The following is an 11,474-nucleotide window of genomic DNA, read 5'->3' on the forward strand; positions in this document are numbered from 1 at the left end:
TTTCAGTGTTCAGTCTGGTTGAATCAAGTGCAAAGCCTGTGGTACAGTGTTATTTTCCCCTAATATTTCATTCACTCAAGATTAAGGAGTCTCTGGAGCTGAGCTGAGGCCTGGCTCTGGTGCTGGGTCTTGCCAAAATCTGCCTTCTGTCCCCACTGCTGGAGAGAAGCTGCTTCAGCAGAACAGGACATGGGACCTTCTTCTCCATGCAGAGGAGATCTACAGGGGGACAAGCTGCCAGTAGAGGTTGAGTTGCAGGGTCTGACAAGCTAAATCCAGAGCTGATGGAAGTCACTGGGAGATTGTCAATGTAAAAGCACAATATTAAGTGACTCTTAATATTAATAATCACCATCATATTCTCCTTCTCTAGAGCGTTGTGATGCCTGAGGTGAAACTAAGTGCTTGCAGTCATCTAGGAGGTGTGTAATGGCTCAATAATGTATTCCCTGTTGTGGCTTTTAGACTTTATGCAATGGTAATAAAAGTATAAAACGTGTTTAATTAAAGAAAGAGGCCAATTTTATTGAACACATGTACCAAATAAATAACGAAAAGTAGGACCATTAACATGTTGGTCCAACTTTTCTAGCATAATTTTCATTTTAGTATACAAATTTAAAAACAAAACATCTGTTAATGCAATTAATTTTTTATTAATGCGTTCGGTTTTATTTTTCTGGTGGCAATAGAGTATTAAATAGTAGCTACCGACTAGGTAGGAGCAAGGTGCTTTTTAAACTAATATGGAAGGAGATGCTGTCTTGTTTAGAGCTTTGCACACTTGAACAAGAAAATGAAATAATTAAATCTGTTTAAAACAATATATTTTCCTTGGAAGCATTAACTTGTCACTGTAATGCATGCATCAGAGTGCATGTGCATTATGTTTTAATAACGCCTCTATTTTCCTCATAAGGCATATTGTCTTCTGATGCAACTCTCTCTAATATGTCTATCCTGAAAGTTGTCATGCAACACTGATTGCTTTTGGTGAGTAACATATCCTGTAATTATTTTCTTCTCCTATCAAGGTATAATATACCTCAAATTCTCTGTACATAGGAAAACACCTTCATATAGTACTATATTGTGCATTGTTGTTTGTTGTTTTTGTTGTTTTGGGTTTTTTTTCCTCAGCATAATGAAATTATCCCCTTCGACATCATGGACCTAGTGTAATGCTTATTGATTTATTGCTGTACTTATTTGTTTTGGCTTATCGAAAAGGTGCTTCCAACGCATTAGCAAACCCCTGAAGTGCTTCTGGTAATAGGAAAAAGTGCTGGGGTAGCTGTAAATATAGGAAAGAAGGTTTACGGTTTTATAGAGCTTAAAGCAGAAATTTCCACTTACGCTGAGATCATAGTGTGCTCAGCCAGGCTGTCTTACAGCCAAACTTCTCCACAGGACAACTGCTTGTAGCAGCACTGAGTTTCTCTCTGGCCTCAGTCTGCTGCCTTTTCCCAAATGTAGGCAGCAGTGCCCACGTTTTTCTCACTTTGTTTACCATGTGGTGAAACAATTTCTGTTCATGTGAAGAGGCAGAAGCCACTAGATATTAATCTCTACTATGCAAAAATGAGAATTAGACACTATAGTTGTGTATCAGTTTAAATACTTTTTCCAGAAGCTACATCGATTAGGATAGAAACCATTAAAATGTTATAGCCCACCTACATATCTCCACGTATGTGCTGTCTGGGAGGAGGGGAAGCAAGCAAATCAACAACCAAGTCATTCCTACCATAAATCTCTTCTGATTGAACTTGAGCACAGCACAGTGTGCTACAGAAGAATGAATAAACTGATAATAATAACAGAAGCTGATTACATTGTGATGGGCAATAGCAGCAAATAGGCCTTATCTTGCACTGTGAAATAGAAACTCATGGCCAAACAAACAAGTCTAGATTTCCAGAGAGAGCATTTTCAGCAGTCTGTGGGCAATGACCCTCAAAATTGTGTATTCAAAAAAAATAATTATTTTCAGAAGTGCAGCCTTGGCCCCTAGTGCAGCTGAGAATAAGGTATTTATGTTGCTCAATTGCACATGCAACCTATCATCAAATTTTCATCCCATTGAGAAATGCTGGCGTTCACAATTGGATGCTGATCAGGACCTAGTCACATATTAGCATGTATACTTTCTGCTTTTGCTTTGACCATCTACTCTTCCTCTTCATTCAGATAAACAATGACTCTTTATAATAAAGAGAAGATAATTTTAAACCATTGAAAATGGACTGGGGGCTTAACTCTTTGATGACTTACCTGAATAAGCTGTACTTAGTAAAGCAAGCAGACTGCGCTCTGTGTGGAGGATGGAGAACAAGCTAGTTTTGCTTTCTCACACAATCTACAAATTTTGAGCATGCATACACGCTTTTCTATCACTAGGGGAAAGAAAAATAACTATTTTGACAAATACTTGTTTGTTTTTGTAGAAGTATGTGTGTAAGAAGCCTAGGTGATATCAGTTGTGAGCCTGAGTCAATGATGCACTTGGGCAGGTACTTCACTTTTGGTAATGTTTAGATTAGTTTGAATTGTTAGTTAATTCACTGTTTGAATTTGAGCTCTAGTACTCTTGGTACTGAAGAGGCTTAAGTCTGTGCTTAAAGTTAAGCAAGTTTTGATTTTTTTAATTTTTTTTTTTTCCTCATAGGGGATTACTATCTGTCATAAATCTGACCATGTTTGCCCTGAAAGAGCTGAAGAACTTTTTTTTTGTGTGTGTGTGTATCCTATTAAGAAGTATAAAATGTCTTTATGCTTTTCCTGCCCTTTAATAAAGTTTACTGAACTTTCATGTATGCAACTTGCACTGAGTGCTTCCTTCCGTCAATGGAGGACAATTACTCATGAAATTCCTTCCTCTTTTCAATATACCCCAAACTACCAGAGCAGAGCAGACTGGCATGTAGATCATGGTTAAGTATGCTTGTGATCCATCAAGTAGGTGTTTCCTGTGTGTGGTACTGATGTCTAAGCATTCTTAGAGCACAATGAATATCACACAGAAAAGCAAAGTAAAATGGGTAGTTTTAGTACTACATTAGTTGCTAAGAGGCTGGTAGACCATAGGAGAATGAAGGTGACATAAATCTCAGGAGGATGATGAGATTCTGGCTCCATTCCTCCACGTGCTCCTGGCTGGATGTGTGTCCTTGTGTCTCCTCCTGGGCTGGAGCTGCTCAAACTGGCCCAAGAAGCTGCAGCAGGATCAGCTGGAGGGTTGTGGACGTACAAGGGGGAAAAGCCTCCTAGACCTTGTATCTAAGAATCTATCCAGCAACTGATCAGCATCCATTGTTTATCAAACAGAAAAATAATTCCATAAATATAAGCAAGTATCACCCTTATTCTCTATAGAGGTTCGACTAGAAACATTCCAGCTACAAAGCTGTGAAATAATTAACTTTCTAGTTGGAAATGTGCTCTTGATATACATGACAGTTCAACTTGGGTGTTCTTTCCTCAGTTTATAGCACATGCTGAAAAACTACCCTAAATGAGAAGATTGTTATTCATTGGTAACTGAAGAAACTGTAGAATATATTCCAGCTGAGTATAATTTGTTTGAAAAGATATTAAAAAAATTGAAGTAACTCCCAAGAATGTTTTACAACCCTATCAGAAGAAAACATCAAAGAGCCCTAATTCCATCATCATGCTTGCATAAATCAGTGTGAAATATTAGTATAGCGATGGATTTTTGAATCCTTTTAAAGTAATATGAAATATTACTCAGAAATAAAGTAAAATGTGTATCCAGCCATATTGTTACAACAATAATTACCACTGGTGGATGTACCAGGATGTCTACCTGCCTGGTGGATGTCAAAGGTACCTTTTGTCTATAAAAACCTCAAGTCAAATTTTTCTTCTTGTTAATAGTGTTAGTAAATAATTGTTACTGGACTGCTGGCTTATTTTGTACCAGTAAAGCTTGTCAAAATCTCCCTCTTATTAAAGTTGTGGCATTAATTACTGTTCAGCAGTGCGTACTTATCTTTCTAACCACAGATTTAGTAGGTGATGGTTTTGTTCACCCAGTGATGAAGGCCGAAAGCAGCATTTGCAGGGTCAGTCATGGAATAACCACCCAAAGTGTCTTAGGACTTTTAAAACTGGGACCAGGGGTTGTGTAATGTTTGGGGTTGACTGCATGCACTTACAGCCACTTTCTGAAGCTCAAACTCAAAAATCAGTCCAGCTGGTCTCCATGGTGCATGGTACATGGTGCAGTTTTGGAGCGCTATTTTACATTTACTGAAAGGGGGAAAAGAAGAAGGGAGTGGTTTTGTGAAATCTGAGATAAAGTGAGCCCAGCTTCAGTTCTGAATTCTGCTGTCCTGCTCTTGTGCAGTTGCATTTTTTAGTTAGTTCCAGTTTGTCAAAGTTTATCAATATCCTTCAATTTTTCCCTGTCAATTTATTTAGAACTGACTTCTTCCAAGAAAACCCTTTCTGTCATTCATCTTTTAGGAAAACACAGGATACAAAATAATTATTAAAGAGAAAACTATGTGTGGTATGCACATGGAGTTACCAGTTTATTAAATACATATTATTGTGTGTACCAGTAAAAGTATGAGCTTAAATCTCTTGAGACACATAGAAAAACATGGATTTTCAAAATATAAAGTTGAATGATAAAATTCTAAGCAAGCAATACTTATTTATCATAAAGCAATTAAGTATCTTGGTTTGTTTATTCTAAAATTAACTTGGCACATTAATTTAACATGAAAAGAATGACTTAATGAAATCTTCAGAGAATTAGTATCTGCCCTTTGAATAAGTTATCTAAAATGCCATTTTATTATGCAAAGCTATGTGAAATAAATTGCATTCAAACAGTAGTTCAGAAAGTAGCTTATCGTAACCTGATGTTCATAAAGAAATGATATAAAAGATCTGGGGCTTACTGCTTTGCTTTCAAGATGGGAAAAATTAAGCAGAAATAGTCTTTCATTTGAAAATAGTTAATTTGACATGGAGATAATTATCTTGGTACTTTGAAATGTGATTAACTCTAATTATAGCCAGAAGAAACCTACAGGGAACAATGAAAACAAAATCTAAATGTGGAAGCATGACCGTGGACTGTCACGTGTGTGATTCATGTGGCAGGGCAGGTCTGGCTGTTTTTTGTTCCAAGAGGGTTGCAATCCTCTTTTAAATATATGCAACCATGTCCTTAAAGTAGGAATTGCTATTTGCACACATATTCGCCTCCCATGAGCAGTGCTTGTATTAAGTGACTGACTGCTCTGCCTGCCTGTATGCATGTGCATAAATGGAAACACACACACAAAAACTCTAGCTGGTACCCAACTTAATGTAAACCCAAGATATTCTCATTTTGTCCAAGGATAATCACACTGTACTTCTAGCAAGACCAATGCATTGATTCCAATAAAGGGATGCAGAAAGGCTACCTAGGCAAGCTATTTAGCGGATGTTTTTCCTTGTGCCAAATAAAGAAAAACATTGTTCTCCCAGTTTCACCTAGTAATGCATTTGAAATGTGGAGACTGGTATATTAAATAACTATTATTATTCTACTTTGCTGGAAGTTGTCTTCAGTGTTTAGCTGCCTTTTAACTAAATAAATAGCTCCCTTCATTACTGTTTTATGACAGGGACATCTATGAGCAAATCTGATGTGCTGTGTTTTGGTTTTGCTTTATTTTTTAGCATTTCTCAGTAGTTGTCATAAACCATAGATTTAAACAAAGAAGAGAAATCAGTATGGATCATTTAGTATTTTTTTATTCCCCAGACCTGATCAGGGAGAGGAGGTCTTTGAAGTCTTGCTGTCATTACCCACTTATGTACAGCTCACACCAATACGTGTGGCTTTCCATTTAATCGAATGCTTTCATATTCTTGTTTTATGGAAAATAGTAAATAGGATTATGGTTTTATAGTTAGCATTTTGTACAAAGCTCTGTACCATTTTCCAAAGGATTTGACCATTCTAAATGTTCATTCTAGAATACTGGACAAGAAATGGATTATCAGTCATTTATGTTATTGTTAATTTTGCATTCCTATCAGACTTGCTTTTGAACAGGCAATGGTGTGCTTTCTGTTACATTTTAGCCTATTATCTCAAAACTGCATACTGAGATTGGTTTCACTGGATAATTGCATTCTTTGGAGTTATTCTATCAGTTTTGCTTTTATGTGTGTGGTTGGGTTGTTGTTGTTTTGGGTTTTGTTTGGGTTTTTTTGTTTCATATACATAATTTATTGATGGGTATGTTTGTATATAGAAGTGTAGAATATGGCTTCAAGGGTCTGACCAGCCTGACTTAGCTCAATGCTCCAGTGTAATCCACTGGAGCTGCTGGCGAGCCAGGAAGCCTAAACCATTGTGCTGGGAAGCAAATTATGGCTTGGAGTTTGGATTCAAGGATCATGGCTTTGTGATGATGGATGCCTTAATATTTGTAGCTTAAGCCAATTTCTCGGAGGAACCTGGCTTTCTGGTATGAGGCTTCTAGACATCAGGGAAGAGAGTTGTGGGTTGGGAATAGTGTTTCTTCTCTAGTGAAAGCATTTCTGTTATTCAGTCCAGGTGAGCTGGGAGTACACAAATGACAGGAATTCCTAGACCCAGCTCTGCAGGGTTAGGCTGCTTCATAATGTGTTAGGTGTGAAAAGCATGGGGAAAAAAAAAAAAAAAGTTAATGCCTTTTTCTTTTATTAAAGGGGTATCATTGTTTCTGAGTGCAAGGAAAACAAATGTCATTTTAAAACTGCAGTTTACTTCTTTGTATGTGGTAAAACCATAGTAAATGCAGATGGATTAATTAGGTTAAGACTAACTGACTTTATATTCCTCTTTATATAGTTGTACTGAACTTAGATATCTCTCTCAAAACTGCTCTAGTTTATATCACTCAGCTTACCATTTCTATGTTCCCATTAAAGCACAGAACTATCTCATTTACCTTTTTTTTTTCCTCTTTTTAGTAATACAAGAAACATCCTTTCTTATTTTGTTTCAATTTTATTCAAGAAAGTAAAAAAATCTGGTACTGTAGAAAAGAATTCGACATTGCAATAGCTGGGAATGACATGCACACCATAAAAAAGTATAAAGCAAAAGATTTGTACTTAAATATAAGGGATGATCTGAGTATTTTGGATAGAACAAGGGCTGTCTAAGTGACACTGGCAGCTCCTCTTGTATTGAAGCATTAGAAAGAAGCTAAAGCAGCTTAAAAGCCAGGCTGATATCACCGTACCCTTGGGCTGCAAGTTCTCTGGACTGTACAGAGCACTCGTGAGTACCCATAACTAATTTCAATTGCCATGTGCTCATGCAGCAATAGCCTTTCACCTTTTTATTATATTCTACTCTGTGTTACTTGTACCTTCTGATATATCCCACAGTGACAACTTTGAAAAGTTTCCCATGAGTACCCTACTGAAGTGTAGCGAAGGATATGAATTGCATATCACCACAACACGGGGAGCTGTATGCTGAAAATTCTCCAGGGGAAGAAAATGTCTTTTCATTTTAATTACCGCTTAAAGTTCCTTAGACAAGTTGATACATGATAATCATGCTCACTGGCTTTCTTGTTTTGTATTTAATATGTCATAGAAAAATTTATTGCTCCAATTATCCACTTTTTAGGGCAGATGGGGTCTTTTCCTGTCACCCTCATTAGCTTCCATTTCATTTTACCTTGCTTGTTCTGGGTACCAGCACACTTGCAGAGCCCCACAGCTTCATTCCAAGCCCCAAAGGCCATGCGCCCTGTTGGGTCCCTTCCACCACAACATCCACCCACTGCATGCAGAGGGCGGCTGAGACTGTCACATCAACTACTTTTAAAAATTATAATATCTGTCTGCTTCTGTTGGTTTCATTTTGTTTGTTGTCCACAACGTTACCATTTCCTTCTGTTTGTTTGTTTGTTTGTTTTTCCCCTAAATTTTCTTTAGGAGAGCAAATCTAGTAGAGGATTCACAGTCAGTGAGATGATAATCCCAGAGCTAAGGGTGTTGACAGAGCTTGAGTACTAAGAGAGCAACGTGTCGTGCTGCTACTGTGCATGTAAACTACGATGCACCTACAAAAAAGCACCAAGCCCCTTGGTTACATCTGTGTAATTCATATTCTGAGGGAAGATGATGCTGTGTTTCTAACATACATTGTTATTCTTTTCAGTAGGTCTAATATTTGGAGAAATGCTCAATTAGAGAGAAATCTTCTCTAATTTCTTTGGATTTCATTGTAATAGTGTTAATCATGATGTATTCTTTTGGTATTTAAGAAAATCAATTGTCAATTAGCTTTTATGGGGAATTACACATTGTGTTTAGTCATCAGTTGGGCATTATGGTTTTACTTGACAACTGTTATTAAAACATACAGTAATTTACTTTTATTATAATCTATCTAAAAGCCAACACAAGTTTCAAAAATAATGTGAGCTTTGCAATTATAATTAGAGCATATTTTATTAGAAATTGTTTTATAATGCAGTGTTACTGTTAAGAATTAATTATTTTGTGTGAAGAAAATTTAATTAATATATTGTTTAGGGGAACAGATAGCTTACTTTTTTTCCATAAATGCTTGAAGAATGATAACTGTACTAAGAAGATTTAAATAAGCAGATAATCGTTCTAAGGTAAATAGGCTTGATGAAATAATGAATGGTTTCAAAAAATACTTTCAAAATATTTTCAAAACACTGGACCAGTTCCTACAAATTTGTATTACCAGATGAAGTCTTGTTCCCACTTAATCTGGAGGTCAGTGCTGAACTGCAGGCTTGGTCCAAAGTTCATTCAATAGTTTTCATAAGCAGCTTCTATAATATATTGACCTAACTTAAATAATTCTGTAATGAAATGGTATATCAGTATGTAACATCAACAACAAATGTTATTAAGCAAATGAGCGCATTATTTTCTTGCTACTTTGATTAAAGGCTGCATGTTGGTTATAGACTGCCTCTGTTTAAAAAGGAGTACCTTGAAGACATTAATGTAAACTATGATGGGTACAACCTGATCTCATTACTGCGGTTAAAATTTGGAAAAATTCAGAGAATTTTGTGATACTCTGGATACTACTACCTGTGGTACTTGGAGCAACAGGGATCAGATCACTAGACGAAGAGCACAGTAAAAATGAAGAACTGATGCATACCCAAATAGTATCCTATGCTGATACTCTTCCTAGCTATTGGGTATATCAGAGATCATCCTTATCTTGTCCAGAGATATTTATTGACCATAGCTTTCATTACAGAGCAGTGAAGTACCAATAATCTAAAATATATGCAAGTTTTAAAAGTCTACATTCAAGTTTTAAACCTTTTTGCTTATGATGAATGTTCTTACTGGCCTTTTCCTGTCTCATTTGGGAGATGAAATGTGAACTATATATTTGCTCTGGAATTGGCTTGGCTGTGAGGGAGCCATTATAGTTGCTATTCAAACCTCTGTATTCAGTGTATCTTAGAATTATTGTGTTCTTCTACTCAGTGGAGTATTTCAGTGTAGGTGTTGCAATGTGAAATCAGCCTGTACAAACCTTGGCTCTATAAACGTTTTTACGCTAAGATCTTCCCTACAGTAATAATAATAACAATAACATTACCAGTAACTGTTGCCCATGATATATAGGGTGCTTTATTCGAAGAGCACTAAACAAATCTGCAGAAGTCTGTTGTTTCATCACAGATACCATACAATGAAGGACAGATTATTGCCACGGAGAAAGATAGTTACCAGTGCCACTGAGCTCCTTGCTCTCCTGAGAGTATAAGAAATACCGTATGGGATCACAGCTGACCCACCCTGTTTACAGCATCAACCAGTAGCAAATACTTCTGGAAAGAGCAGGACTAGAGTTGTCCTTCCTCTGGATTTGCAGTTGTAGTTTCATCTGCTGTAGGTTTCTCTCGAACTGGAGACTGAGCCTGAAACCTTGTGTTCAAAAGCCACAGATGGAACTTCCTCTATGAATTTTCTATTCCCCTTGTTAAGCTACCTGTATTTTTCTGCCTTCCCCACATCCTGAAGCAATTACATTGCGTGTAATCGGTGTTTCTTTTCCTTTACATTTGCTGTTTAATGATTTCTCTGGGTGCTTTTTATTCTTTCTTTGCCTTTTCATTTGTTGTTAATTTTGGAGATGATCTAAATAGTGCATTGGAAAGATTTAACCAGTAGCTGAACAACATCTGCGTTATGTCAGACATGCTTCATCCTGCAACCAGAAAGTTCCCCTCTGCTCTTTTAAATGTCTTTAGAAGAGCAGTGTTTTGAGCAGTGTTAATCAGGTTCCTATGCAGTTGCAGAGCTGTAAAATGCTTTCTGAGCATCTTTCCACCCACTTATTCTCCTTCTCTTTGTGGGGAGACAATTACAATTTACAAGCTGAGAAAGGGGATGGTGTGAAGTACTACTGGCAGAAGATGTAGCCTACTTCTAACATATGTCCTTAAGATTTCTGTCAATTACTCTTCTGGTTATTCTCTTCTCTGATTTGTACTGCATGGAACATGAGTTTAAAAGAATTTAAATTCAGGTCAATCACTGATCAAATGTTTTGGCCCAGTAGGAGGCTGGTGTGAGTCTATGAAGAATCTGCAGAGCATATGAACTGCTATAACCTGTATATTGAGCTGCCTAGTGGTGGACTACATCGCTTTAATCAGCTTTGCAAGTTACCCATGCTGTTCAGCCAGTAATTGTGTTCTGAGTATTGCTATTCCTTATCCAACAGTGTCATTCTGCTGGAGTTAAAATCTTCACAGGGGAAAGGACAAGAGCTTCTCTACAGTACTGAGTTGTGTCTAAATAGTAGATATGTCACACCTAAATTACCTTTGACAGCCAAAAGAAATTGTGACTTTAAACCAACACATCTGAAAAAATATTATGTACAAGTATAACTATTTGGCAGAATGAGTTGGATATATCAAAGATTAGTATATAAGTGAAACAGAAATAAATTATGGCGCATGTAGAGGGGTTTCTGTGGTTGCACTGAAGGACATTCCTGGGGAGTCAGAGATTGGAGACAAGTGAGTGACAAACTAATCTTGGCCGAAATAAAATATGAACCAAGAATAATGAAAACACTGAGACTTATGTTCTTACAGAGTCGGAAGAGTTTTATCAAAAACTACAATTAGTTGTCAAAACCATCCCAAAGCTACGACTTTCTTGTGTAGTTTAAAGACTTCAAAGCAGGGTCTCATTCAGGAATACACACTGCAGTGCAACTGGGATGCAGCTTAGAAGATAATGATAATAGCAGTATTTAAGATCCTTAGATGAAAGTGTTTTTATAAACATTAGTTCAATGAGTTGCTAAAGATAGTTCTAGTCGAGGACCTCAGTATTATTTAATTGTTGTAATTTATTTCAAAATAGGGATATCAACAGATAAATGTAGATATTTCCAAAAGCTGCACAGAAAACAA

The 11,474-nt window shown here is 36.8% G+C and overlaps 1 long non-coding RNA gene across 1 annotated transcript; it reads left to right on the plus strand.

Moving 5' to 3' along the window:
* The first annotated feature begins 372 nt into the window (after nucleotides 1-372).
* On the plus strand, nucleotides 373-2,816 carry LOC110354887 (uncharacterized). Its single transcript, XR_002407091.2, has 3 exons — nucleotides 373-422; nucleotides 920-993; nucleotides 2,669-2,816. It is a non-coding gene; the product is annotated as an uncharacterized LOC110354887 (long non-coding RNA).
* The last annotated feature ends 8,658 nt before the right edge of the window (nucleotides 2,817-11,474 follow it).

The sequence above is a fragment of the Columba livia genome, chromosome 13 (genome assembly GCF_036013475.1).
Source record: "Columba livia isolate bColLiv1 breed racing homer chromosome 13, bColLiv1.pat.W.v2, whole genome shotgun sequence".
NCBI classification, from domain to species: domain Eukaryota; kingdom Metazoa; phylum Chordata; class Aves; order Columbiformes; family Columbidae; genus Columba; species Columba livia.